The sequence below is a fragment of the Apodemus sylvaticus genome, chromosome 12 (genome assembly GCF_947179515.1).
Source record: "Apodemus sylvaticus chromosome 12, mApoSyl1.1, whole genome shotgun sequence".
Classification (NCBI taxonomy): Eukaryota; Metazoa; Chordata; class Mammalia; order Rodentia; family Muridae; genus Apodemus; species Apodemus sylvaticus.
This window is the reverse complement of record NC_067483.1, coordinates 58,592,508-58,619,945: the sequence shown is the minus strand read 5'-3', so window position 1 is coordinate 58,619,945 and position 27,438 is coordinate 58,592,508. Positions and strand designations below refer to the sequence as shown.

Genomic DNA, 27,438 nt, shown 5'->3' with positions numbered 1-27,438 from the left:
GTCAGGTACCAGCTGCTATGGCATACACTGCGATGTCAGGACTTTCCGGCTAGAGGCAGGACAAGGATCAGCAATTTTTTAAAGACATATTCTTTATTTTCATTTCAAATGTTGTCCCTTTTCTTGGTCCCTGCCCCCCAAAAATCCCCTACCCCCCCCAATCCACCCACTTCTGCTTCCCTGTTGTGGCATTCCCCTACACTGCTGCATCTAGCCTTCTCAGGACCAAGAGTCTCTCCTCCCTTTGATGTCCAACAAAGCCATCCTCTGTTGCCTATGCATCTGGAGCCATGGGTCCCTCCATGTGTACTTTTCGGTTGATGGTTTAGTTCCTGGGAGCTCTGGGGTATTGGGTGGTTCAAATTGTTGTTCCTCCCATGGCGCTGCAAACCCCTCCAGCTCCTTAGGTCCTTTCTCTAGCTCCTCCAATGGGGACTCTGTGCTCAGTTCAATGGTTGGCTGAGAGTGTCCCCCTCTGTATTTGTCATACACTGGCAGAGGCTCCCAGGTGACAGCTATATCAGGCTCCGAGGACCAGGAATTCAAGACCAGCCTTAGCTAAATAGCAAGTTTGAGGCGTTATCTCAGAAAACAAACAAACCGAACAGTAGCGAGCAAAACAAGATCTTGAAATGGCTGGACCCCTGCAAGTTTCTCCAGTTTGCATGCTCAGCTGCCATAACATTAGTCTCTTTGCTCTCTTTGAGCTGGCCAAAAAAATGTTCTTATGTCTCAGAACAGAACTGATCGAATGAATATATATTACACCGGAGATTAATTAGATTAGCATTCTTGGTCCATAATGGGTATCCCAGCCTGGCCGTCTGCACAGCGTGGAGCCTGAAAACCTGGTAACTGCTTCATCCTTGAGGGTAGATAAGCCAGAAAGGGCTGGAGGATTCTTGGAGAGCCATTGCTCTTCAGTTAGTGTTGCAAGGGCAAGAAGCTGGTCTGATGTAGGTATAGGTTAGCAGCAGCAGGAGAAGCAACAGTGTAGATGCCTTGTAAGCAAGAAGTGAAGACCAGCAGGCAAAAGGCAACACTTTTCTCTGAAACCTCCATCTATTGGGCCAGAGCTAGAAGGTGCCACTCACTCTAGGGAATCTGCTCTTAGTTGAATCTAGATCCAATTGTGTTGACAACCAAGGTTAGTCACCGCGCCCCTGCCCCATGCTGCTCTCGCTGAAGGTGCCCCTTACCCCCTTGTTTTCCCATTTCCAGGTTTTGTGTCAGGCCTCTCTATGTGGTTCTGGCTTCAAACTTACCATGCTCTTGCCTTAGCTTCTCAAGTGCTGCGGTTAGGTTAGAGACGACTCACCGCTGTGGTCACCACAGCCAGGCTTATCCATAGCTTTGTCTGGTTTCCATCTGCCTTGTAAGTTCTTCCTCCCTGCCTCTCAGGACTCTTTATTATTTCACCCCCCCCCCCCCCGCCCTCTCTGAAATTCTTGTCACCATCTCATACAAGGTTCCTCAATTTTGGCTCTAGACATTTGGAGATAGTTCTTTGTTGCTGAGCTGTGTCCTGCACAATGTAGGATCTTTAGAGACATCACTATCTATCGAATATCCATCTTCAAGTTGGGAGAGCCAGAAGTATCTCTAGCTATTGACAAATATCCCTTGCTGCTGCTCCCAGTGGAATCATGGCTGACGTAGCAGGCATTGCTTAGTGTTTCGCCTTTCCTCCTCACTGAGATGCGAACTTCATGAGAACAGGAGTTTCCACCTCTATCCTCCACTGACGTAGTACCTGAGAGATCACCAGGGGAGGAGGTAATAGGTTCTACCTTCTCTCATTCACCTGCAGGCACACTGGCCTTTCTTCTGCCTCTTTCCTTTTGAACTCATTCCTTCACCGTGGGCCTCTTTCATTCAGTTCCAATTCCAGACCTACTCAGGTCTCTGATCAAATGTCACTTGCTGTCCACGTCTTCCATGCTTGCCCGATCCTACCTCACCCTCCAAGCCTGTAGCTAGTGTTTCTTCATCACACTTTCTGATCACATTTACCCTTGAAATCACCTCACTTCCTTTAAAAATATTCATTTTTATTATCTTTAATTCCGTGTATGTGTGTTGGTCTGTATGCAGGTATGTATTTGTGCCTGTGAGTGTCTGCAGAGGACAGAGGTGCTGGGTTCCCTGAAGCTGGAGTTCCAGGCAGTTCAGCCCTATGTAGTTGCTGGGAACTGAATGTCCTGCAAGAGGAGAATGTGCTCTTGACTGCTGAGCCATCTCTTTAAACCTCTGACCCCCATACCAAGTCATGGGCCAGCCTTGTCCTAATAGACAAACATGTAGACACACACACACCGGCACACGGGCACACACACACACACACACACACACACGGGCACACGGGCACACGGGCACACGGGCACACGGGTGCACACACACACACACACACACACACATGAGCACACACCACACAGCATACATATACATAAATAAATATTTGTAAGTTAAAAGATCACTGAAATTATCAATGTTAACAGGTTCTTGGTCTTACTCATTTGAAATCCCACACTTGAGATAGCTCTGTGGGCAAAGGCACTTGCTACCAAGCCCAAGTTCATTCCAGGTCCCACGTGGTAGAGGGAAAGAACTGATCTTCTCACTTGTGCCCTGGCTCCTGTGAGTGGGCACACACACACTTGTGTGCATACACACATACACACATACACACACACACACTGACATATGCACATGCACAATAAAAATAATTAAAAGCATTAACATAATCAATGTGAAATGATAATTGAGGATCTCTGCTTATCTGAAATATAGACAGAAAACCCAAGTAAAAATTTAAAATATGCTTTCTAAGAATGTGATTTTTATCAGACTGAAGAAATTTAAAACCTTGAAACTTTTCGGTTCTCCCCTACACTTAGAGGTAATGTAGAATCCCCCCCCCCACTTTCACTTTGTAATTTCTATCATGAGGGAACTCTCCACATAGCCACTCCTTACTGAGTACCTACTGTGTGCTACCTTCTCTCATTCAACGGTCACAGCACTGAGAGGGTATGATGAGGTTCAGAGAAGCAGCCGCTGGAGGCTGCCTGGCAGGGGAAGGGCAGAGCCGGGGCAGAGAGCAGGGCTAGAACTCTGCTCTTCCCAGCTCCACACCTTCTGCGTCATCTGTTTATTTATGTAAACATTTGTTCACTCGGTGAATGATACGCATGTACTCACTAAGCGTCAGTCAAGTGCTGTTTGCTGAGCTGAAGATAGGGAGGCAGAGAGCCCCTGCTGTATTTTCTGTGACGTGGCATGCCTGACTTCAGAACGGGAAGTAAAAGCAGTAAGATCTTTGGAAGTGTTCATTTACTTTACTTTGAGGTGCTGGATGTTGATTCCTTGTGTCGTACTCATACCCCCCCACTGAGACGCAGTGCCCACCACTGAGACAGTGCCCACCACTGAGACAGTGCCCACCACTGAGACAGTGCCCACCACTGAGACACAGTGCCCACCACTGAGACAGTGCCCACCACTGAAACAGTGCCTACAACTGAGACAGTGCCCACCATTGAGACAGTGCCTACCACTGAGACAGTGCCCACCACTGAGACAGTGCCCACCAGTGAGACAGTGCCCACCACTGAGACACAGTTGCTACCACTGAGACAGTGCCTACCACTGAGACAGTGCCCACCACTGAGACACAGTTGCTACCACTGAGACAGTTTGCACCACTGAGACATAGCACCCACCACTGAGACACAGTTCCCACCACTGAGACACAGCTGCCACAGCTAAGACAGTTCCCACCACTGAGACAGTTCCCACCACTGAGACACAGCTCTCACTACTGAGACAGTGCCCACCACTGAGACACAGCTCCCACAGCTGAGACAGTTCCCACCACTGAGACAGTTCCCACCACTGAGACACAGCTCTCACTACTGAGACAGTGCCCACCACTGAGACACCGCTCCCACTACTGAGACACAATTCCCATCACTGAGACACAGCACCCCCCACACACATGTTAGTGGGGTGGGGAGCACCATTCTCCTCTGCATAGTTCAGAGAATCACAAGTTCCACCACATCAGGTGTATTTTCAGGACTTCAGGATTATGTAAGGAGGAACAGCTCCTTGCAGATGCAGGTGAGGATGTAAAACACACTAAAACAGTTGAGTCGGGGACGAGTACTTCATAAAGATTTCCATGTGAGAGAATATTAAAGTTGGGCAATAGGCATGGCTTCTGTGTGTTTGTCTAGAGCCGTAAGGACTTCAAGATTATGAAGCTCAGAAATTAATTAGAGAGACTGGAATTAAAGAATTCCCTGGTGGCCAGGACAAGGTTTATCTGATTTTTACCTCAGGGTGGAAATGATAGCAATTCAGTTCCTACTGAGACAGATAGCAGTTCAGTTGGAAGAGCCAACAAGAAGGTATGTTTATTATTATTTTAATTATTTCTTTTATTTTTGAGATTATAATCATGCCCCCTCCCCCTTCCTTCCAAACTCTCCCATTTACCGCTCCTTACTTTTTTTTCAAATTCATGGCCACCTTTTTCATTAATTGTTGTAATTAATGTAAGGTAATATATGTGTGTATGTGTGAATACATATACATATATACATATGTGTGTATACATTTATAAATATGTACAAATTCCTAAATACCAAGTATCTGCTCAGTCTGTACAATGTTACATGTATGTATGTATGTATATATGTATGTATGCATGTTTTCAGGGCTGCTTGACACCTGACAATAAATCCCTGTGCTCTTCCCTGGGGAAGACTATTTCTCCTGCTCTCAGCATCCTTGGTCACCTGTAGTTCTTTGCGTGGGGCTGAGGCCTGTGGCTTCCCCGTCTATGTTAGCATGTCTGCTGTTTCTGTGCTTGTTCAACTCATGCTTAGGCAGCCAGGTTGAGGAGACTTCATGGGAGTCGCTTCCGACTGTCCTAGGAGATACAGTCTCACAGAAAATTTCCAGATCCTCTAACATTTACAATCTTTCCACCCTGTCTTCTGAAATGACTCCCTGAGGCTAAGGTATGGGAGTTATTGCAGGTACATCCATTGGGACTGGGTTCTACAGCTCTGCGCTGCTTTGATTGGTTGTGTTTTTCTGTAATGGTGCCCATCTGTTGCAAAGAGAAGATTGCAACAGTTTCAAAGAGGGGTGAGGACTACACTTACCTCTAGGCATAAGCACAAATGTCTGAGCTGTGGTTAGGGATTACACTGGTTTAGTAAAGTAGTAGTTGTAGGTTCTTTTTCTAGATCATGATTTCACTGGCTCTGGGGAGCTGGCTGGTTGTCCAGCATCAGACAGGGGGTAAAGGTACTTGCTGATGAGACTGACAACCTGAGTTTGATCCCTGTGACCTGCAAAGTTGGAAGGAAAGAGCCAATTCCAAAGGGTAGTTCTTGGACCTCCAGATACACACCATATATGCGCGCGCGCGCACACACACACACACACAAATGGATAAATGTAAAAAGCACAACAGAAAATGATTGCACTAATATTTTTGATGGGATGACCATCCATCCTGATTTCCTGGAACATAGATATTTTGGTGTTAATCTAGCAAGAACCTGGGGGGAATAGGTAGCTGATACTTCTAGGATCTCAACTGGGTTTGGTGCCATATATCTGAAACCTCAGCCCTTGATGGGTACAAGCAGGAGGATAAGAAGGTTTTTTTTTTTTTTTTTTTTTTTTTTTTTTGGATTTGTTTTTTTCCGAGACAGGGTTTCTCTGTGTAGCCCTGGCTATCCTGGAACTCATTCTGTAGACCAGGCTGACCTTGAACTCAGAAATCCACCTGCCTCTGCCTCCCAGAGTGCTGGGATTACAGGCGTGTGCCCCCACCACCGCCTGGTGGGAGGATAAGAAGTTTAAAGTCATTCATTCTTGGTTACATAACAAATTAAGTCCAGCCTGTTACACACACCCCATGCCAGCATTGTTGCTGGTACTCTTTCTGCTGGCTGCATCGCAACAGTAGCACCAGCTGTTCCTGAGGAAATTTTTGGCAGTGATATCTCTATTGGCCAAATAAAGTGTATAGGTGGTGAGCATGTGATGTCTTATAAGTAAGACATCAAACTAGAGTGAAATTCACACAGACATGTTTTCAGAGGTAGTAGATATCTATGTATTTATTATTGTATGTATCTTTGTCATTGTTCTATTGCTGTGAATAGACTCCATGACCACGGCTACTCATATAAAGGAAAACATTTAAATGGGGCTTGCTTATAGTTTCAGAGATTAAGTCCATTATCATCACAGTGGGAAGCAAGATGGTGGACAGGTGCTAGAGAAAAAGCTGAGAGTTCTGCATCCAGACCCACAGGAAGGAGAGACAGCCTCTGAACCTGACTTGGACTTTTGAGACCTCAAAGGTGACCCCAAGTGACACACTTTCTCCAACAAGGCCATACTTCCTAATCCTTTCAAACAGTGTCCCTCCCTAAACATTTAAATATATAAGCTATGGGGACCCTTCTTATTCTAACCACCACATTATACATTAATTAATTAACAAACAGGAGCCTAGAGAGATGGCTCAACAGTTAAGAGCACTGATTGCTCTTTTAGAGGTCCTGAGTTCAGATCCTAGAAATGACATGGTGGTTGACAACCATCTGTAATGAGATCCGATGCCCTCTTCAGGGGTGTACAGCTACAGTATACTCATATACATAAAATAAATAAAATCGTTTAAAAATTTATAAGCAATTTTATTTAAAGCAATTAGAATTAATTATTTGTGTATTAATTAATTTATTTGAGACAGTGTTCCACTGTTTAATCCTGGCTGGCCTGGAACTCACTATATAGCCTGGCATTCATAGAAATCTACCTGCCTCTGTCTCCTGAGTGCCAGGATTAAAGGCAGAAGATACTTAATTCAAAGACAACAATTACATCTAGATGGGCCAGAATGATACGCTCTGCCCTTCATAATTACAGTGAGCCTGGACACACTGGTTACGGTTGTTAGTGTCCACAGTCTGCAGTGAACTTCTCTCAACCAAGAAACACAGGGGGCAGAGAACCACATCTCTCAGAGTGGAAGGTGAAAAGAAGCCAAGACTGAAGAAGGCTGATTCTCTGAAAGGATGTAAATAAGGATTCTTGGAAGGTGATCCGGAATCATCTTGAACTACACTGTATTTTTCAGCTGATTCTTTATAGCTATTGTTGTAGAGTTGATTTTTCATAAGTTTTGCTTAAGAATTGACATTTAGAAATATCAAAAAAGAGATGAGGTCTTTATAGAATATAGCCAAGGAAGAGACTTTCACCACCATGAAATCCAAATCTTCACACAAAGTTGAAGAAATTGAGGACCAGTGTTTCATAGCTGGCAAGTGGCTAAACGGCTCAGTCTGGGCTTGTTCGGAAGGATGTAGGTGGGGATACATAAGGGGATAAAGATGGTGAGAGAGCTCCTTTCAGATGCTCTTCTAGAACAATAAAGAGAGTTTAACAACCATTAAACTCTAAAGTCAACAGTTATTTCATCTTCTGCCTTGGTTATTATTGCCTTAGTCACTGTTCTATTGCTGTGAAGAGAACCATGTCCAAGGCAGTTCTTATAAAAGAAAGCATTTAATTAATTGTGGGCTTACTTACTATTTCAGAGATTAGTTTATTGTCACCGTGGTGGCACGCAGGCAGACAGAGTACTGGAGAAGTAGCTAAGAGTTCTATTTCCTGATCCATAGGCGGGGTGGGGCGGGGAGAGGCAGACAGACAGACGGACAGACAGACTGACTGACTTTCTGGATTTTACATGGGCTTCTGAAACCGCAAATCCCATCCCCAGTGACACACTTCCTCTAACAACTCCAAACCTCTTAATCCTTCTAATCCTTTAAAATAGTTCCACTTCCTGGTGAGTAAGAGTTCAAACATATAAGCCTATGGGAGTGATTCTTATTCAAACCACCACAGTTATAAAATTAAATGATGATAAGCCATTGAATATTGTTATTGCTAAAGCTCATTGAAGACTGCATACAGTGAAGGTCAGTGAGACTTTAAAAGGAAAGTTCTTTATCAGAAAACTACCAGATAGTGACTCAGCAATACCATGTTACACATTTGAAAAAACAGCGAAATAACTGCCCTAAACCCATGACTTACAAAAAAAATGGGAAAGGAAGTTAGTTAATAACCATCTTTTAAAAGCCAGTGTTTATCGGTATATATTCAATTTTATTTTTCTGTTCAGAAGTATATGGCTTCACAGCAGAAACATAAATATATAAATACATAAACACCTACTCAGTCTGTATAATGTTGCTTGTATGTATGTATGTATGTATGTATGCATGCTTGACACCTGACAATAAATCCCTGTGCTCTTCCCTGTGGAAGACTATTTCTCCTGCTCTCAGCATCCTTGGTTACCTGTAGTTCTTTGCATGGGGCTGAGGCCTGTGGCTTCCCCTGTCTATGTTAGCATGTCTGCTGTTTCTGTGCTTGTTCAACTTATGCTTTGGCAGTCAGGTTGAGGAGAGCATGGGTGTAGCTTCTGACTGTCCTAGGAGATACAGTCTCACAGTCATCTTGAAGTTAAAGAATAAAGTATGTGGCAAGGACACCTGCAGGCCCATCTGGAACAAGCAAAAACAAGAATGAGTCTTATCTGTTTGCACTGGATAACTGTGCTAGACAAATAACTCTCCAATTGCATATATGATCACAATCAATTGTATATATGATCACAATCAAGTATTATTTATAGATGTTAATAGAGGCCAGAAAAAGGCCTTTGGACCCCTTGGAACTGGAGTTAAGGCAGTTGGGAACTGATGTTGGGTCTTCTAGAAATACAATATGCACTCTTAATCTCTAGAACCCAAACAAACAGATAGTAATGAAGGTCAAAACATAAATTACTTAGTTGAGTAACTAGAATCTTAAGATGAAACACATGGTCTTTCTGTAAATTCCAAGGAATCTCAACAGAATAGGATCAAAGCACTGGCCTGATAACATGAATGTCACCCTTACAGAACACATGTGCCAACCAGGTTCCATGCAGACTCTAGAAAATGCCTAGATGTTGAGGGTTAAGGGCAGTTCTCTTGAAGAGTTTAGCCATGAGTTTAGAGTTTAGTCCAGTCCTGAAGTTGCACCTAACCTTTCCCCTGATGATTAGACCCAGGAGCTCTGCAGGAAGGAGGAATGTGCTACTTCTTCTTAGCCACTTTGAGAATTGCTGATCTCTAAATAGGACTACACAGAATACTGTTTTAGGATTCTGACTAGTCTTCACATCTCTGAGAGTCGGCTTGGGTTCATGTATTTCAGTGATGAGTCCTAAGAATATTGCTGTTTATGTATATATTTAAACTTAAAACAACAGACATTTATTATATTACAGTTTCTTTTTTTTTTTTAATTTATGTGTGTGAGTGGTTTGTTTGTATCCATGCCTATACACATGTGCTTGGTGCCCATGAAGCTAGAGAGGGCATCAGATCTGAGACTGGGTTACAGATGGGTCACCATGCCCTCATGTTGCTAGAGATCAAGTCCTGGTCCTCTGCAAGAGCAGCCAGGGCTGTTAACAGCTGAGCCATATGGGTTATAAGCCCATTCTGAAGGTAAGTCACCGTCGGCTGAAGCATGCTGAAATCGTCACATCATCCTCATACAATTCAGGTCCAAGAAATGCCATCCAGTACATCCTGATTCATTGCATGACTGATTGTGGCTCTTTGTCTATATTGTGTATGACAAGAATAAGTTAATTGTTATTAAATATTAGCTTAAGGTTTGTGTCATATAATTTCAAAGCCTAGATCAGAGCTCCAGAGACAGAAACTACACTCATTACTTCATGAGCATACTAATAACAGCTTCTCCATTTATTTTCATGTCTTGTAAATGTTTAGTCTTATTTGGAGAAACAGTCTTAAATCTAGACAGTCTCACACAGAACCAAAACTTTCCTTCTGCCAGACAGAACATTTTTCATTCTCAACTGAGTCTCGAGATTCATCAAGAGAAATGCGATCTACTACCAAGCTAGATCCTGCCCTAACTCATTGTTCTAGTACATCCCTGCCCTAAAACTTTTGTTGTTGTTAGTGGAGAGTTTTAGGGCACTGTCTTGCCATTTCACCCTAAATACTTAAAAATATAACTCTAAATGGCTGTGTGAATCTTCATTTGCATTTGCTAAATGTTAAGTGAGCTCGCCTGCGTTTGCCATTTAAGTTGAGTGATAATAATTTATTCAATTTTTGCTGCATCCTAACTGTGGCACATATTTTACATAAATCACCTCCTTTAACATTCACCATAATTCCATAAGTAAATATCATTCTCTCCATATTACAGATGAGAGAAAGAAGGCTAAAGGAAATCAAATGCCAAAAGGCAAAGCCAAACTGAAGTCACTTCTCCTGAGTCTTGTGGGAGTGAAGAAATGACAGATCGAAAGTGAACAGTTGTCAGATTCGGGAAAGGAGAAATCTGCATGTACTAGAAAAGTCAGCAGGGGTAAAATTCCACTCTCCCGCTGGTAAGACTGAAGATCCCCAGGTGCCTCAGTGATTGACAGAGCTTTGATTCAGCCTGGAGTTCGATGGAACCATTAGCAATGATGAGAACTTCACTGTGATAGCAAAAATAGATTTTAGCCTTGTTCTCTGAAGAAGCAACCAAAAGATTGGGTGGGTGAATGTTTATAGAATGTCACATGACCCATAGGAATGAAACCCAGGCAACCCACACAAGTCCTTTAAGCACTGTCCTCTCCTTGGTTTACCACATGGCCTTCCCAACAGCAGTGTTGTGTTTAAGTCTGTAAATTCATTTAGCCTCTTGACTTCATTGTTTGGATTCCTCTAGACTTTTCTCTAAACCTTGATATACTGACATTATACATTTGGCCTTGGATAGAGCCTTGAACTGTAGCTGTAGCTCTGCTCCTACTGGCAGAGAAAAAGGTCATGAACCTTTATACCCATAGAGCCTGGGAATGACAAGGGGTGATGCTGGCGCCTCAGTGAGAGATCACTCACTTACTAAACACTGAACCCTTGGAATCCAGAACAAGTCTCGCACTTGGAAACAGTTCTGTCAATGCCACTTAGTAGGTCAGAGGAAGAGCACAGAGTGATCACTTTCAATATAGACCAGTTGGCCTTCAGACTAGGGAATGTAAATCCTAAGGGATACCGTAAATGAGCCATAGATCTAGGGAAGAAAATAGTAGAATTTCTCCACCAATTTCCTATTTCATCAATTTTTAATTTCTATCCTGTCTTGTGATGCATATCACATGTTAGGATAGTGATACCCATACTTATTTTGCAACTGGATGTAAGATAAACTGTAAAATTTCTTTTCTTTTTTCTTTTTTGGTTTTTTGGATTTGGTTTTTTAAAAAAACAGGATTTCTCTGTATAGCCCTGGCTGTCCTGGAACTCACTCTGTAGACCAGGCTGGCCTTGAACTCAGAAATCTGCCTGCCTCTGCCTCCCAGAGTGTTGGGATTACAGATATTCACCACTATTGCCTGGCTAACCACCCCCCCTTTTTTTTTTGGTTTTTCAATACAGGGTTTCTCTGTGTAGCCCTGGCTGTCCTGGAACTCACTTGTAGACCAGGCTGGCCTCGAACTCAGAAATCCATCTGGCTCTGCTTCCTAAGTGCTGGGATTAAAGGCGTGTGCCACCACCGCCCAGCAACTGTATAATTTCTTAAGCAGAGCAAATAAAGATTTGTTAAGAGAAAAATGAGTGAGGCTCTAACTGAGAATTACCCAAACAACTGTATCAATATTAAGATTATTTTTCACAATCGTTTTTACTAGTGGAATCTATAGTGTCGCCAAACATAATATATAGTCAATGTAGCAACTGGTTGCCTCTCAGGAGTTTAGTGTGGGCCTCTATTGTTGGAGACACTGCACACTGAGAACACAGAACTCTGGGAGGTTTGAGCTGGATCTGACTTGGAAGCCTTTTTCCTATGTGCTAACTTTCATGATTTCAAAGCAGGGAAGCGAGTCTGAGACACTGAGAACTATGACAATTACCAGCATGACAAGAGCTACATAAAGGTGCTACTCACCCATCAGCTGTAACCAATAGCTGCCTAATTGGATTTAAGACCCACTTAACAGGAGAGAAATATGCCAGGTGCTGGAAATGAAGCCAAGTACCAAGGGCTAGTGAGGTCATGGGCCTTAGGAAAAAAAGTCTCCAATTGCAACTTTGCTAGACCATCACAATCCTTTACGACACTCTAGTTCTTGTCCTTATACCCACAGATAAGTGCAGCTTCTGCCCCCTCATGAAAATAAAGTCCTTTTATAGCAAATGGAAACCATCACAGAAAACCACAACTGTACCCAACGCAGAGACCAACAGCTCCTGGGTCGCCCAGCTCTATCTGATACATGGACATCACAGGGCCTGTATCTATAACTCTGGGAAGGAGACAAAATACCAGGAAGTCTATAAGAGCCAGAATACATATAATCCTGCAAGGTTGGTCTCATCAGTTACATCATACAGAAGAAAGGGTCCTTAGCAAGGTTAAGTGTGCTGCTCAAAACCTTCCATGTCTTTTCCAAAATCTCTGAGGCTCAGAAGAAACTGTCTTCAGACACTCCAGTAGCCCAGCACCCCACAAGTGGGCAGCACAGTGGTGGTTATGGTATTAATCTCAGTGTTGCCTGTTGTATTCATATTCACAACTCCAGGGTGGCTGAGAATTGGACATCCTGTTTGTCCACTGCTGGCCTATTGTCTTGTTGTTCACAGTAAGCCTGGAAAGTCCAGAGAGAGCTTACAGATATTACACTGTAATAATCTTCCCATGAAGAGGTATTATAAAGATAATGACTCTTAATGCAAATACCCCAAAGTATTACATCGAATTTCATTTCTCGGGCCCTCAAATGCTATCTGTAAAGTTGGAAGGCTTAAGCTAAATACATGCTCAACTCTTCTATCCCCAAACTTAAACAATTATAATTGGCCTCAGAATTTCACAATGCAAGCCGTTCTTCATGTAAAAGTCTTCCTGATTCAGTATCAGAGATATTACCCACTTTCCACACATTTTCCAGTGCAAACTCATGTGCTTTCCTGTAAAAACCAGTTAAGGACAATGGGGGAATCCCATGCTATCTTCAACTACAGCAACTGTTAAGGGCATAAACCTGTTAAGAGATTTACTGGTACCAAGAGTGTTAAAACTTCTCAGTTATGGTGTATCAAGATTTCTGACCCTCAGAAACTGTAACTTAGGGGTTGGAGAGTAAATTTTGAGTAAATTAAGAGTACTGAAATTCAAATTTGGAGTAAATTTTCATATGAATGTTTTTTCTTAAATGCTGTTAAATTCAAACCTGAAGCCAGGAGTGGTGGCACATGCCTGTAATCCTAGCAGTTCAGAGGCTGAGGCAGGAGAAGTACAAGTTTGAGTTTCATGCTGTATTATATATAGAGACCTTGTCTGAACACACACACATACACACACATACACACACATACATGCATACACACACACACACACACACACACACATACATGCATACACACACACACACACACACACACACTCCAAAACAAATATTATAATAAACTGATGTTGAAATCAGTCTTTATTCAGACAGGAAAGCGCTTACTAGAGACCCAGCTCCCCTCCGTGACCGGGCAAGGCACGTGCTTATCATTGTCACAGCAGAGTTGAGAACTTTGTGGTTTATTTCTCACAACTTAGTTCCTTGCCATTTATCTGACTCCTTATTTAATTGTCTATTGTTGTGTTGTTCAGAGGGTATCGACGTGTGATAAAATGAAACACTATGCACAATGTTTTCTCCAGAACAAGGCTGCCTGTGGGAGCAGAACCTGGTATTTCCAGGTTCTCCGTGGTGGGCTGGACCCTATGTCTGCTGCGTATTTTCAGTGCTGTGTGTACAGTTACCTCCACTCTTAGTGAGTATTCATATTGAGAGCCATGCTTGGGGAACATACTTAGTGCTCCTTTTCATCCACATTGTGACTTAGATTAAATATTCCTAAGGGGCTAATTTATGCTGGGATATGATAAATTATTTCAGCCAACTCATATTTTAAAAGACATTCTAGAAAATTTTTAAAGAGACAGAATAGTTGATTAATATATTAGACCCTATCAGCTCCAAACTCAGGATTTGTGAAGAAAGCCCACAAGTACTTATCTGTTTTATGACTTGTCAGCACTGTGTAGAGATGAATATTTTGTTATTGAAATAGAGAACACTATAACAGAAGTTAAACAGAAAAACAAACAAACACACAAACAAAATAGCAGCAAAGTAGCTGTGGTGGTTTGAATATGATTGGCCCATAGGAAGTGACACTATTAGGAGAGGAGGTGTGGCCTTATTGGACGAGATATGGCCTTGTTAGGGGAAGTGTGTCACTGTGGAGGAAAGGCTTTGAGGTCTCATGTATATGCTCAAGTCTGGCCAGTGTGATCCAGAGTCTCTTCCTTGCTGCCTATGGAAGACAGTCCGCTGGCTACCTTCAGATCAAGATGTAGAACTGTCAGCTCCTCTAGCACCAAGTCTGCCTGCATGCTGCCATGCTTCTTCCCATGATGGTGATGGATTGAACCTCTTGAACCTGTAAGCCAGCCCCAATTAAATGTTTGCCTTTATAAGAGTTGCCCTGCTCATGGTGTCTCTTACCAGCAATAAAACTCAACTAAGACAGTAGGTACTAGCTACTGGTTAAGTACTGCCCAAGATGTACAAAGCTGTAGGTTCAATCACATAGCAACACACACACACACACACTGTAGTGAAAAAAGCTAATAACTTTTGGGAACACAGAGTTGTAACAGTAAGCACTTAGTCATTCAGGCTAAGTACTCCTGTGCTTTCTAGGACTGTAGAAAAAAATGGTTATGGTAGCATAGAAAGTTTAAGACAATACTGCCCCAGTGTTATATAACCATCTGAAACTGAAATGAGGAAGGGAAAGTCACGCCCAGTTTATAATCCTTCACCATACTCACATAAAAAAAGTTTTATTAGAATCATCTCTGTCATCAACTTTTTAGAGATTATTTATTAAATTTTAGGAAAACGGTCAGGCTACAGGCCTGATTCTTGAAGGCGGAATGTCAGAAGAAGGTAGCAGAGTACAGTATCTGGTGCTGCTTTAGCCTTGGCAATGCACAGCCCATTCTTACTGGTCCTAGATTGGGATTTACAGCTACCAAAGCTTCAACCCCAAACCCAGATCCCAAACCTTTTTGTGGAACTTTGCCATTAAACAGAGTATGTTTACTTACTCAACTACAGTTTTGAAATACTGTCCAGAAAAGCATCTTTGTTCATAAATGTTCTTTTTTAAAATAGACAGACCTGTAGCCAGGGCTGGAGGTACCTAGCTCCTTTCTTCCCACAAAGCTTCATGTACCCCAGGCTGGCCCCAAACTCCTTTTGTAGCTGAGGATGATCACGAACTTTCATTCCTCAGGGGTTCTGGGTTGCAGCTGCACATCCCCATGTCCCGTCCATTTGGAGAGTGCTGAAGAGGTAGAGGCTTTGAGGTTGGAATCACTTGCAGGCCAGATGGAAGGTCTGAGCTTTACCCTTCCATTGGAGAGTTTGTTGGATGTTCTGTAACAAAGACCATCCAGTCACGTGAGAGCTGTATGTGCTTCTTGGACAGGCTGTTCCATGCCTTAATTTTTTTCTGACTCTTCCTGGGGGCCCTGGGAAATGGTAAAATCTGGAATATTTTAATCTACCTCATCTTGCCTACTCATTCCATTGGGCCATTTTCCTCCGACTCTACTTTTTGAAGGGAGGGAGAGATACGTTAAAATTTTCTGAATCTGTTTGAGTGTGAACACACTAGTTGTCAGATGAGGGAGGGGTTAGTAGCCTCTGCCGATGCCTCCTCTAAATATGTTTGTCCTCAGTCCTGTCTTCATTTTGCTAATGGTGATGCTTTCTTCTTTGGCTTCTCACACGGCTTCTCTGTGTACTTAGAGTAGGAGATTTGGAGGATGAAGACAGAAGCTTTAGATTCAGACTGTGGGAGACCAAATCTCCGGCTCAGATTTGTGCTTCAGTTTCCCTATCTATAAAAATAGAAATAACACTGAAAGAGGAGATCATACAATTCAATGAATGAAACATAACACTGCTTGCTATTTAATTACAGGCCTCAAAATTTCTGAGTAGCTGATGATGACTTTGAACCTCTGATCCCCTGTTTCAACCTCCTGAATGATGGGAATCCAGGCATGTGAGGGTCTCTGCAAACACCAGAGCTGGCAGAGTAACAGTCCATGTGAGTCAAGGAGGAAATATGGTTCAACATGATTTAGTTAGTTGATGCTGGTTCAAACTTCTAAAGTCAGATTGGGCAGTCCTTTGTAGGCATATTTAAATGCAGTACAATTTGGAGAAAAGTTTACTGTTGGAACAAACACAATCCTCACAAAAGGAGGCATATTTACATTGACGTTCTAAAGATTTATGTTACTTCCTCCAAGAAGATGGTTTCTAGAGATATGCTCCCAGTGTTATCTTAAGGGCATAGCGGAAGATCTGGTGTGGACTCAGTCATACAGATATCAAAGAGGTCATCTGGGCTATTAGCCACCCTCAGTCCCAGTTGTGGGAGCTCGGGAGAGCACCAGGCCGTACAGATAACACCAAGGCCATCTAGACTTTTAGGTATCTCCAGTTCTGGTTGTGGAAGCTTGGTATGGGCTGGCCCTACAGATAACAGATCACCAGGCCCAAGAGCACCTCTGCTCCCAGTCTTCTGGGTGGAAAACCAGGTTCTGCCTCTCTCGTTGAAGAGGCCGTGCTGTGTGTTCAACATGCCTGGTTTCCCTAGTGTTACTGTTTACACAAGGATCTTGGTGTTCCCAACCTCAGCATGTGCCACCTCTCCCAGCTCCGCCCTGTTTGTTTACACTTTTATTATTATTTAATTTCTAAATCACATTTCATTTATATATCCCGGGTGTGTTCACACTCATGCCTCAGCACACGTGGACGGCTTATAGGAGTGGTTTCTTTCCATCCACCTTGTAGATCCTAGGGTTCAAAGTCAGGTTGTGAGGCTTGGTGGCAAGTGCCGTGACCAGCTGAGCCATCTCATCAACCCAATCTTCACTATGATTGTCGCAAACTTTTGGCTTTTGTTTTTTCAGATGTTGGGATATTTGATTTAGTCCTATTATTAATTTTTTTTATAGCTCTGGCTGTCCCGGATCTCACTCTACTGGCCTGGAACTCAGAGGTCTGCTTGCCTCTGCCTCCCAAGTGATGAGATTAAAGGTGTGTGCTGCCGCTGCCTGGCAAGTTTTCATTTTGTAAGTTAAAACATAATCCGTTCTCCCTTCCCTTTCTGTCCTCCCACCCGTCCCATTTACCACTTGCCTCATAAATTCATGGCCTCTTTTCCTTTAACTGTTATTGCTACACACACACACACACACACACAAACACATGCACACACACATACACACACACACATGTATATGTATAGATCAATACAACTTGGCCAGTCAATTAGTGTCATGATTGTACTGACTAATTGATGTTGATAACCAATTAGGGGCTTATGCCTGGGAGAGATTATTTATACCACTCTCAGTGTTTCTTGGTTGGCTGTAGTTCTCTTTGTTTATGGCTGGGGGTCCCTATGAGTTTTCTTCCCCTTTCCATGTTAGCTTGCCTGTTGGGGTTGTGCTTGTTCCGGTTTTGTTTTGGCATCCATATGGTTGAAGCCCACTTCTGGTTTCTAGGGAATGCAATCTCACAGCAGATGTACTGGTTCTCTGCCTCTTACAGTTCCCTCCTCTTCTGCTATGATGTACCTTGAGCTTTCGATGTAGGAGTTGTGTTGTAGATATTGCAGCTGATGCTAGGACACCCCATGATCAGATGTTCTCTGCCTTTTGATGACGAGTTGAAGTTTTCTGTAATGGTCTCCACTTGTTTCAAAGAGAAGTATGTTTGATGAGGCATGAGACATATTTATCTGTAGATGAAAGGATAAATGTAATTAGAAGTTGTGCAGGTTTGGTAAAGTTTAGGTATAAAGTTCTTTCCTAAGATCCATGGATAGTTGGCTAGGTGTCCAGTACAAGACATGACTTCCCTCTTGCTGAGTGGGTCTCACATCCAAATAGATATGTGTTGGTTATTGCCAAAAAAAAAAAAAAAAAAAAAGGAGTCCCACTATTGCCCACTCAGGGATGATATAGGGCCATGCTGATTGTTCTTTAGTTCTTAGGTATCACAGGTAGGTAGGACTGTTGGAAGCTTGCATTTCTAAGTCACTATGAAAGCTAGTGCCCAGGGAGGAGGTTCTCCGGTCGGATCCAGCTTGAGCCTTCTGAGTCCTGTGTGCAATATGAATGTCGTCTTCAACAATAAATCCTTACCTGTGTAAGCCCTGAGAGACAGCCAAGGGTGACACTGATAGCCTATATTGTTTCAGGCATCTCTTGGACTCCCATGACCAATGGCCCAACCTTTTGAAACTCTGTAATCACTTGTTATTAAAAATTAAGCCTTTAGGCCAGATGTGGTATCACATGTCTCTTGTTCCAGCACTAAGGAGGCAGATGCTGAAAGATTGCTGCAGTTCCAGACTGCTCTATGTAAGGAATTCCAGGCCAACCAGGAGAATATAGCTCTGTCTTAAAACACCAGACAGTAGAACTCATACCTAAAATCCAATGAATAAGACTGCATCTTAATTATTATAGATGGTAGAAGGATTGGAGAGGAAAAGGGATCATTAGAAAGTTTAAAGAATGGAGCTGGAGAACATCATACTAAGTGAGGTAACCCAGACTCAAAAGATGAATCATGGTATGCACTCACTAATAAGTGGATATTAACCTAGAAAACTGGAATACCAAAAACATTATCCACACATCAAATGAGGTACAAGAACGGAGGAGTGGCTCCTTGTTCTGGAAAGACTCAGTGAAGCAGTATAGGGCAAAACCAGAACAGGGAAGTGGGAAGGGTTGGGTGGGAAAACAGGGGGAGGGAAGGGGGCTGATGGGACTTTCAGGGAGTGGGAGTCTAGAAAAGGGGAAATCATTTCAAATGTAAATAAAAATTTATTGAATAAAAAAAAGAAAGTTTAATGACGAGTAGGGGAGAAAAGACGAGCTTGCCCTTCTGTTTACAAAAAATTAATTTATGTTATCAGTATGTAGCCTTGACCGACTCTACTGCCTTGGCTGTTGTATAATTTGTAGGATTTCAGAGTATGTCCTCTCCACTCCTACTGTCTGCCTCTCAAGGTCTCTTCTAAGTCCTTCTATTGGTCTTGTCTTTGGTTACAGATGTCTGCTCTCATATCTCGCCACCTGGTTTGACATTTGCATAGTGTTCTCCATTCTTTTCTGTGTAAAGGGATCATTTACACTCCCACCTGTAAAGGCAGAGGGTCTTGGTATTGCGTGTTCATCATGTGGCCCAAAATTTTGAGCACTGACATGTTTTACTTAGATTCAATTGTGTGGCTTAGGGGAAAAAGGGTCCTATTAAAATGGAGCATACTAATTCCTTGGAAATCTTTTTTTTAACAAGAGGAGTTGGAGTTATGGACAGGCTCAATTTCCAGTAGATTATTTATAATCCCTATTTCTGCATTCTATTATGGTATGAATGCTTTTTAAATATTCTATTTCTCACATAATGAAAATAAACATTCTACTTCAACAATACCATCATTGTTCAGTGAGACAGAATGACAGTTAAATTATATATTTTTCATTTTGGTTAAATAAAAATCAAATAGAAAATCCATTTATCTTAGTCTTTGACAAATACAGTCTTCAGGAGTCTTATGCCGTCTCCCCCTTAATATTAAGCATGAGAACATTAGTGTAAGAGCCTGTACCGACCTGAGGAGTCAATCTGAAAATTAAATAAAATATTTGACGCCAGCTTGTTTCCTGCTAAAATTGGATTTTTTTCCGTGAAAGGAATCACTTCTTAAGTTCTGATTACTTGAAGGCTTGTTATTTTTTTTCCCAGCTCTTGTTTATGAGTTACCACACCGTGGGGTGTGACCAAAATACACGCTCTGTGTGAGTCACTGTGGTCCGTGAGGTCAGTTACATAACAGCAAGGATGTCCAAGTTTCTGTGTAGACAGTCCACGTGGGAAACAAATGATGGGGAGAGCCTTTTAGTCATGTCTCCTGCATTCATACAAACATGGTATTAAAAAGAAGTGGAAACACTGGACACCTGCTTTGTCACACGGCTGAGGGGGCATCACAAGCATCCACCATAATAGAACAACAACAGAACAGACTGCCAGGTTACTACTATGAAGATTTAAAAATAAGATCTGTTTTAATTTCCAGTATGTGTCTGTGTGTCTGTGGGCAGATATGGAAGTTGAATACGGGTGCCCTTGGATACCAGATGCATTGCGTTCTCCTGGGACTGGACTTTTAGGCTCTTGTGGGCTGCCTGACGTGGGTGCCGGGAACTGAACTCTGCTCCTCTGAAAGAGCAATATTTGCTTTCAACTGCTGAGCCACCTTTCCAGTCCCTACTATGCAGATTTAACAATCATTTGAGACATTAAAATCCTTTATGGAATTATCTATTAGAACATGAATGCAGGACAATGGTAGACAACTTACCTAGTGTGCTGGATAGTTTCATGACAAGTTGGCACAAGCTGAAGTTGTTTGAGGGGAGAGAACTTTGGTTGAGAAAATGCTTTCATAAGACTGGGCTGCAGGCAAGGTTGTAAGGCATTTTAAGAAAATTAGTGACTGATGGGGGACGGCCCAGCCCAGTATGGGTGGAGCCATCCCTGGGCTGCTGGTTCTTTATAAAGGCAGACTGAGCAGGCCAAGAGGAACAAGCCATTAAACAGGACCCTTCCGTGGCGTGGCCTCTGCATCAGCTCCTGCCTCCAGGTTCCAGCCCTGAGTGAATTCCCACTCCCACTGCTTTTGCACATGAACTGTTATATGGAACTGTGAGAAAAGGAAGCCCCCTTCTCCCCAAGGTGACTTTGGTCCCGGCCATTTCATCACAGCAACGGTAACCATAACTAGACACCTAGCACGAGTAAGATTCTGACTTCTATTCCTAGCACTGAAAAACAATTTGTCTGAAAGGTGACAGGATCTTGCCCTGTGATACTATTTCCTTAGATATCACAGTTCTGAAAATGGTATAAGCCTTAGTAACCTGCTATATGAGAACCATCACCACTTCCGGAACTGAGTCACTAAAAAACAACCACCATTTATTACTGCTCCGGAGTCCACAGGTCAGAGGGTTCCTCCACTGATAGGAGGACTAGGCTTGCCTTACCAGGCCTGCCTGTTGACTGTGGTCAGTGGGCAGGGTGTCTGCTTGTTGGTTTGTTTTGGCGGAGCCTTAATCATATGGCTGCCAGTTAGTTGATTGTAGACTGGGGCAATGAGGCTGTCTGGGCTGTTCATTGCTCATCTGTCGGCAGCAGGCTAACTGAGACTCATTTATACGGCAGCAGTAGGAGGCTAAGAAGGAGAGTGGAGCAGAAGTGTGTGCAGGGATCTTGGGAAACTATTTCTCCCTCAGCACCCTGTTAGTGGAAAAAAAAAAAAAAACCCTCAGAAACAATCCATTCAAGAGGTGGGAAAATAGACCGGTGGACATGGTAAAGTTATACGGAGAGGGAGTTTATTTGTCGGAGGGTGGAAAATCACCATCATTTTGTAATCTACTATAAAACATGGAGTCTTTCCCAGGTCTGTGTTTTATATTTTTAATAAATGGATGTGTGTTTAGAAATAATCTTATACCACTAAAGTGAACATAATTACATGCTAAAATATTATCTTATTTATTATATGCTCTTGAACATTGAGTTCTTCAACTACACACTTATGGGGACTGAGGATGTAGGCCAGTCGTTAGAATGCCTACTTGCTTAGTATGCACAGAGCTCCATGTTTGTTCCCCAGCACTGCGTGAAAGTGGGTGTGATAGAACTGTGTAAGCCTAGCACTTGGGAGCAGGAGGATCAGAAGCTCAAGCGTATCCTCAGGTACATATGGAGTTTGAGGCCAACCTGCGCTACAGGAAACCTTGTCTCAAAATACAAAAACAAATCTAATAAAACCCCACAAAACAAAACCAATTCACAATTATACATTTGCCATTTACTGTTTTAGGAAAGTTTTCTCATATAGGATTACAACTTATCTACATCATCTTTGTTGATAGAAATTTAAATTCTTACCTTTGGGTGGGTGGGTGGGGCAAGGATTGTTAACAAATCAACAATGATCTTGTCTACACACAATGGTGTATGAATACATGAAAGATACTATAGAAACATTTGTAGTTCTCTCTGTTTGTCTGTCTGTCTGTCTGTCTGTCTCTCTCTCTGCTTTTTTGAGACAGGATCATTTCATGTGGCCATGCCTGGCCAGGGCTTGAGGGAATCCTGCTGCTTCAGCCTCCTTTCATGTGGGAGGAGGCAGGGGTGGCAGGGGGCTGAGGGGTTCTAGGCATGATCCATTACATCTGGATATCTAGTCACAGTCCTTAAAATGGATCTATTTGAGTCTAGGATCTATGTACTCTTAGGTTTACAAACTATTGACAAATTGTTCTCCAAAGGAAATAGCCCAGTTTAAAAGCCCAGTTGGGGTATATAGTAGCCTTATTTACCACTTATCCTTACAAGTGAGACTTTTTATTATTAGGATTTCTTAAACTTTCTGTGTGGGTGTGTGTGGAATTGTGTGGGGATGTAGGGGTGGGTGGGTAGAGTGTGAACCCAAGGCCTTGCCCATGCTAAACAAATGCTTTACCACTGAGCTGTGCCTCCAGACCTAGGCTCCATAACTGCAGTTGTATATTCATGTTGTAAATTGAGTATGTTTCCTAGGTTCAGGGAAATATCCCCTTCTGTGAGTGATATAGTCAAACGATTACATTATGGACTATCTTTTCTTTTCCAATTTATGGTTATCTGAAGAAAACATAGACACTGGAAATCAGTCCTTTGGTTATGTGTCGCAGCTTTTAGATTGTGTCACATCTTTAATGTTGCTTATTGGGCCGTCTGTTATGCACATGCTTTTAAATATAACTACAGCAACTATGCCAGTATTTTTCTTTCTGGTTTGTACATATTTTTGTCTTGTTTATAGAAATCTCATACCAGGATGTCACACATTTATTTTCTTAGAAGGTTTTGGGCTGGAAAGACAGCTCAGCTGTTAAGAATATTTGTTCTTGCAGACAACCTGGGTTTGATTCCCTGTGCCCAAAGGTGACTCACAACCATCTATAACTACCATTCCAGGGAATCTGGTTCCCTTTTCTGGCCCCTGTGGGTACTAGGGACATATGTGGTACACACACACACACACACACACACACACACACACACTAGCTTGATGAAGGTAGGCTCCTATGAGAACAAAGACTTGAACAAAGGCTTATAGGAGATAGAGATCAGCAGAATAGTTTCCTGGAGGAAAAGTCTTCTGGGCAGAAGAAAGTGTTCATGGCAAGATGCTAAAGCAGGCATGTTTGAGAAATAGCAAGGAAACCAGTGAGACTGAAGCAGAGAGATGGGAGAAGACCAGGAACTGAGGGTGAGTGATTGGCGAGCCACTGGGAAGATGTTGGCGTTTGCTCTGTGTGAGGATGAGAAGTCATTCCAAAGTCCTGCTTAGAGTTATGATGTGAGCTGACTCAGTGTGAAAGGAATCAGGCTGGCTCCTGTCTCTATAGCTATCTGTGTGGAATAAGTACAGGGTCGGGGCACTTGCAGTGACACTCACTGTTCAATAGTGGAAGCAAGGGTATGAGAAAGGATCCACCTCTGAAATCCAGGATGCAGCTGGGACCCACGAGCATCAGTGAGGGTTTGAGAAGTACCTGCATCCTGGGTGGATGTAGTACGGAGGTGGGTGGGGTCAGCAGGGTTTCTAACGGGGTGGTCGCTGGGCTGGAAGAGAGCGAGGACTCAAGGATGACACTAGGGTGTTGGCACAAGCAACTGCCATGGGTAACTCCTATTAATTGGTTTGGGAAAGGCGGTTGGAGGAACAGGTTTAGGTAAAGATAAAAACTTGGTTCGAGGCATGTCAGGTTTGAGATGTCTATTAGACACCAAGCGATGAGTCTGGAATCTAGGGAGAGGCCCAAGGTGGAGTTAGGGATTTGGGAGTCACTGGGATATACCTGGTATTTAAAATGTGGAAACAAGGTGAACTCAGAGAAAGAGAGAGAGAGAGAGAGAGAGAGAGAGAGAGAGGGAGAACACGTGTTCAAAGGCTAAGCTCTAAGCTTCTTGTTAAACCAAGAAACATGAACCTTAGGAAATGTTCTAAACCTGGATGGTAGTGTGAATGGCTCTGTAAATATCCTTGAAAAAAATCCACTGAATTTTAAGACACACAGTATATAAATTATACCTCAATTTAACAGCTTCAGCTGTTTAAGAAAAAGTAAAATGTTAAGAATTTCCCATGGTGAATGGGAGTGGCTGCGACAAAGGTAACTCTCGAGAACAGGACTTGGTGGCGAAGGGGAAAGCGAGAAGCCAGAGTGTCCCGGCAAACAGGTCACCTGAACACTCACTCTTTGGGTCCTTATTTGTATCATTGTTTTATTAGTTTTTATAGCTATTAAACTCATGAAATTAATATTATTTAAACTTTCCTGAAATTTACTTATTGTTTTTGTGGAAACAGGATCTCATATAGCCCAGTCTGGTTCAAAATTTGCTATGGAGTTGAAGATGGCCTTTACCTCCTGATCCTTCGATCCTCAGCTCCTGCGAGCTAAGATAACACGCACATACCAACCAGACCAGCTTGAAACTCTGTTTGTTTGTTTGTTTGTTTATTCATTCATTCATTCATTCATTTGAGGAACAAATAACTTTAACATTTCACCAGCTAGAGTTCTCTCTGTGTAAAGTAAATCTGTAATTACCAGAATAGGGAGGCACTAGAGTAGAGGCGATTCTGCATGCGAGAATGTTTGCTAACAGGAGTTCTGCAGGTACAGTGACTACAAAGTCACCCCTGTTTCTGCTCTCTCTGATGCACAGTAAGTGGTGGTGGTGTGTGTGTCTTTGAAATAAAGGAAGAACATAATAGTTTATTATTTTTTTCAATCCTGTCCCTTTCCCAGCCTATGCGGACATCTCAGGCAGGTAAACCACACTTTATGGTCTCGGAATTGGCAACAGGATGCTGGCCTGGCCGATGTCTGTCTTTTAATAGAAGGGCTCTTGTAGTCTTGTGCAAAGCAGTGCAGGGGTTGAGCCACAGGCTCCGGGAAGCCATCATTTTAAAGGGTGTGGCGTTTTGAGAAATTTGTGCAGGCGCTTCTGCTGAGGCGTATTTCATAAAGAAGGCTTGAAAAGGAGCAAACACGGTCCTGGGGGTCAGAGGAGGAACTTGTCAAGGGTTACGCTTTATAATTGTTCCTTTTGACCTCATGATGAGGGATGATGTAAAAAACCGAAGCCCATAAAGAGACACTGAAAACTAAATTAAAAACATTGAAACGTAAAAGCGGAACAAGCGTGGAAACAATATGTGAAGAAACAATATATTCTACAGAGCAACAAAGGTCACAACAAATTCACAGGCCGACCTTCCTTGTCTTCTATTAGTTGTGAGAACCGGTGTGGCCGCCTTTGTTTTGTGGGACAGATATTCTCTGTGCAGCCCAGGCAAGACCACAACTTGCTGTATAGCCTCCAGTCTGTTCTGCTTGGGCCGCACTCAGCCCTTAGTGCTGGAGTTGCAGGCACGTGGCACTGTGCACCGCTGGCACAGCTTCAGTGTGGTTCCTGCAGAGGTGAAACGGTAGTTAAAAGATGCACAGCAGGGACTGGGTAAAAACCTTGTATTTTGGTAGATCTGCTTTTAGACACTGACTCTCACTCTCTACTGTATTAGGAGGAAACGTTACAATTGGTTTAATATATTTCATCCCCAAAGCCCCAAACGATCTAATATATATGGCTTATTTGAGAAAAAAAAAAAGAAGCACTTAACTGACTAATCCACAGCTCACAGGAACCTATTGAAATCAATTTGCTCATTTGTCGTTGCGTCACAAGTCACAGTTCTGAAGAGGATCTCCATAGGATGTGAAAACAGAACAGTACACACCGGATGTGGGTCCTGTCCCCACTAGTTCAGGAAGCACAGATAGAATTAGAGCTTGTGCTATGATCACAGAAGGGAGGCCTGGGATTCCCCAGGAGGCCCAAGGAGTAGGATGAGCTGGAGCCCTGCTCAGGTAGGAGACGGAAGAGCGAGCCGCGAGTTGGAGGTGACTTCCCCTTATGTTCCAGGAGATGTCAGGTCATCTGAAGGAGCAGGAGTTCAAGAGAAGCCATTTGGCAGATTACTAGGAGGAGTGTGAGGTGGGAAAACAGGGTTTGTGCAACCGAGCTGCCTGCAGCCATGGAGTGCTGCGAACCCATCTCCGCCCTTGCAGTCTGGTTCCAAACCTCCAGGAGGGAGAATCTGTACGAATTCCTCCAAGAGCCAAAAATCTTCCAGGATACTAAATATTTAAAACACTTCAAAAGTACTTACATGCTCATTTGTTTAAAAAAAAAAAAACCAAAACAACAACAAAACAATCTTTAAAGCAAGTATAATTTTTTTTGAGTTCTCCCTATTGCTGTTTAAAAAGTACTAAACTTTTAAGAAATTGCTAGCCGGGGTGTGACGCTGTGCGCCTTTAATCCCAGCATTCAGGAGGCAGAGTCAGACGGGTCTCTGTGAGTTCCAGGCTAGTCAGAGCTACAGAGTGAGTTCCAGGGCAACCAGGGATACACAGAGAAACCCTGTCTCGAAAAACCCAAAAAACCAAACCGACCGACCAACCAACCAAACAAACACATACACCCCCCCCCCCACACACACAACTCCTGTATTCCTTACAACAATATCACAAATATTATAACCCCACCATGCACAGATGCTGCCTCAGCTAACCCGGGCCAGAGAGATTGGCTGCCATACCTGCAATGCATAATGGTAATTTTCTAAGATATGTGCACCTATTTAATACAATCGAATTGAGAATTTGCCTAGCATTTAGTAAAAATAAGAATAATAGTAAGCCAGGCGGTGGTGGCAGACGCCTGTAATCCCAGCACTCTGGGAGGCAGAGGCAGGCGGATTTCTGAGTTCGAGGCTACTAGCCTGGTCTACAGACTGAGTTCCAGGACAGCCAGAGCTATACAGGGAAACCCTGTCTCGAAAAAAAAAAAAAAACAAAAAACAAATAAAAAACCAAAAACAAAAACAAACACAAAAAAAGAATAATAGTAAGTGGTTTATTTGTTACTCCTACAGTCATAATCCAGTACTCCTTTGGAATAGAAAAAAATTACCTCTCTGTAACAAGCCCTGGGCGGGA

The 27,438-nt window shown here is 42.9% G+C and overlaps 1 long non-coding RNA gene across 6 annotated transcripts in view; it reads left to right on the top strand.

The window, feature by feature from the left end:
• Positions 1 to 27,438, top strand: part of LOC127697187 (uncharacterized) — a 62,441-nt gene that overhangs the window by 21,037 nt on the left and 13,966 nt on the right. For 4 of the 6 annotated variants that reach the window (XR_007980421.1, XR_007980417.1, XR_007980418.1 and 1 more), the window contains 3 exons: positions 10,348 to 10,682; positions 16,191 to 16,319; positions 17,239 to 17,355. This is a non-coding gene — a long non-coding RNA (uncharacterized LOC127697187). The remainder of the gene's footprint in view (positions 1 to 10,347; positions 10,683 to 16,190; positions 16,320 to 17,238; positions 17,356 to 27,438) is intronic. The other 2 variants (XR_007980419.1, XR_007980420.1) reach the window with 2 other exon arrangements.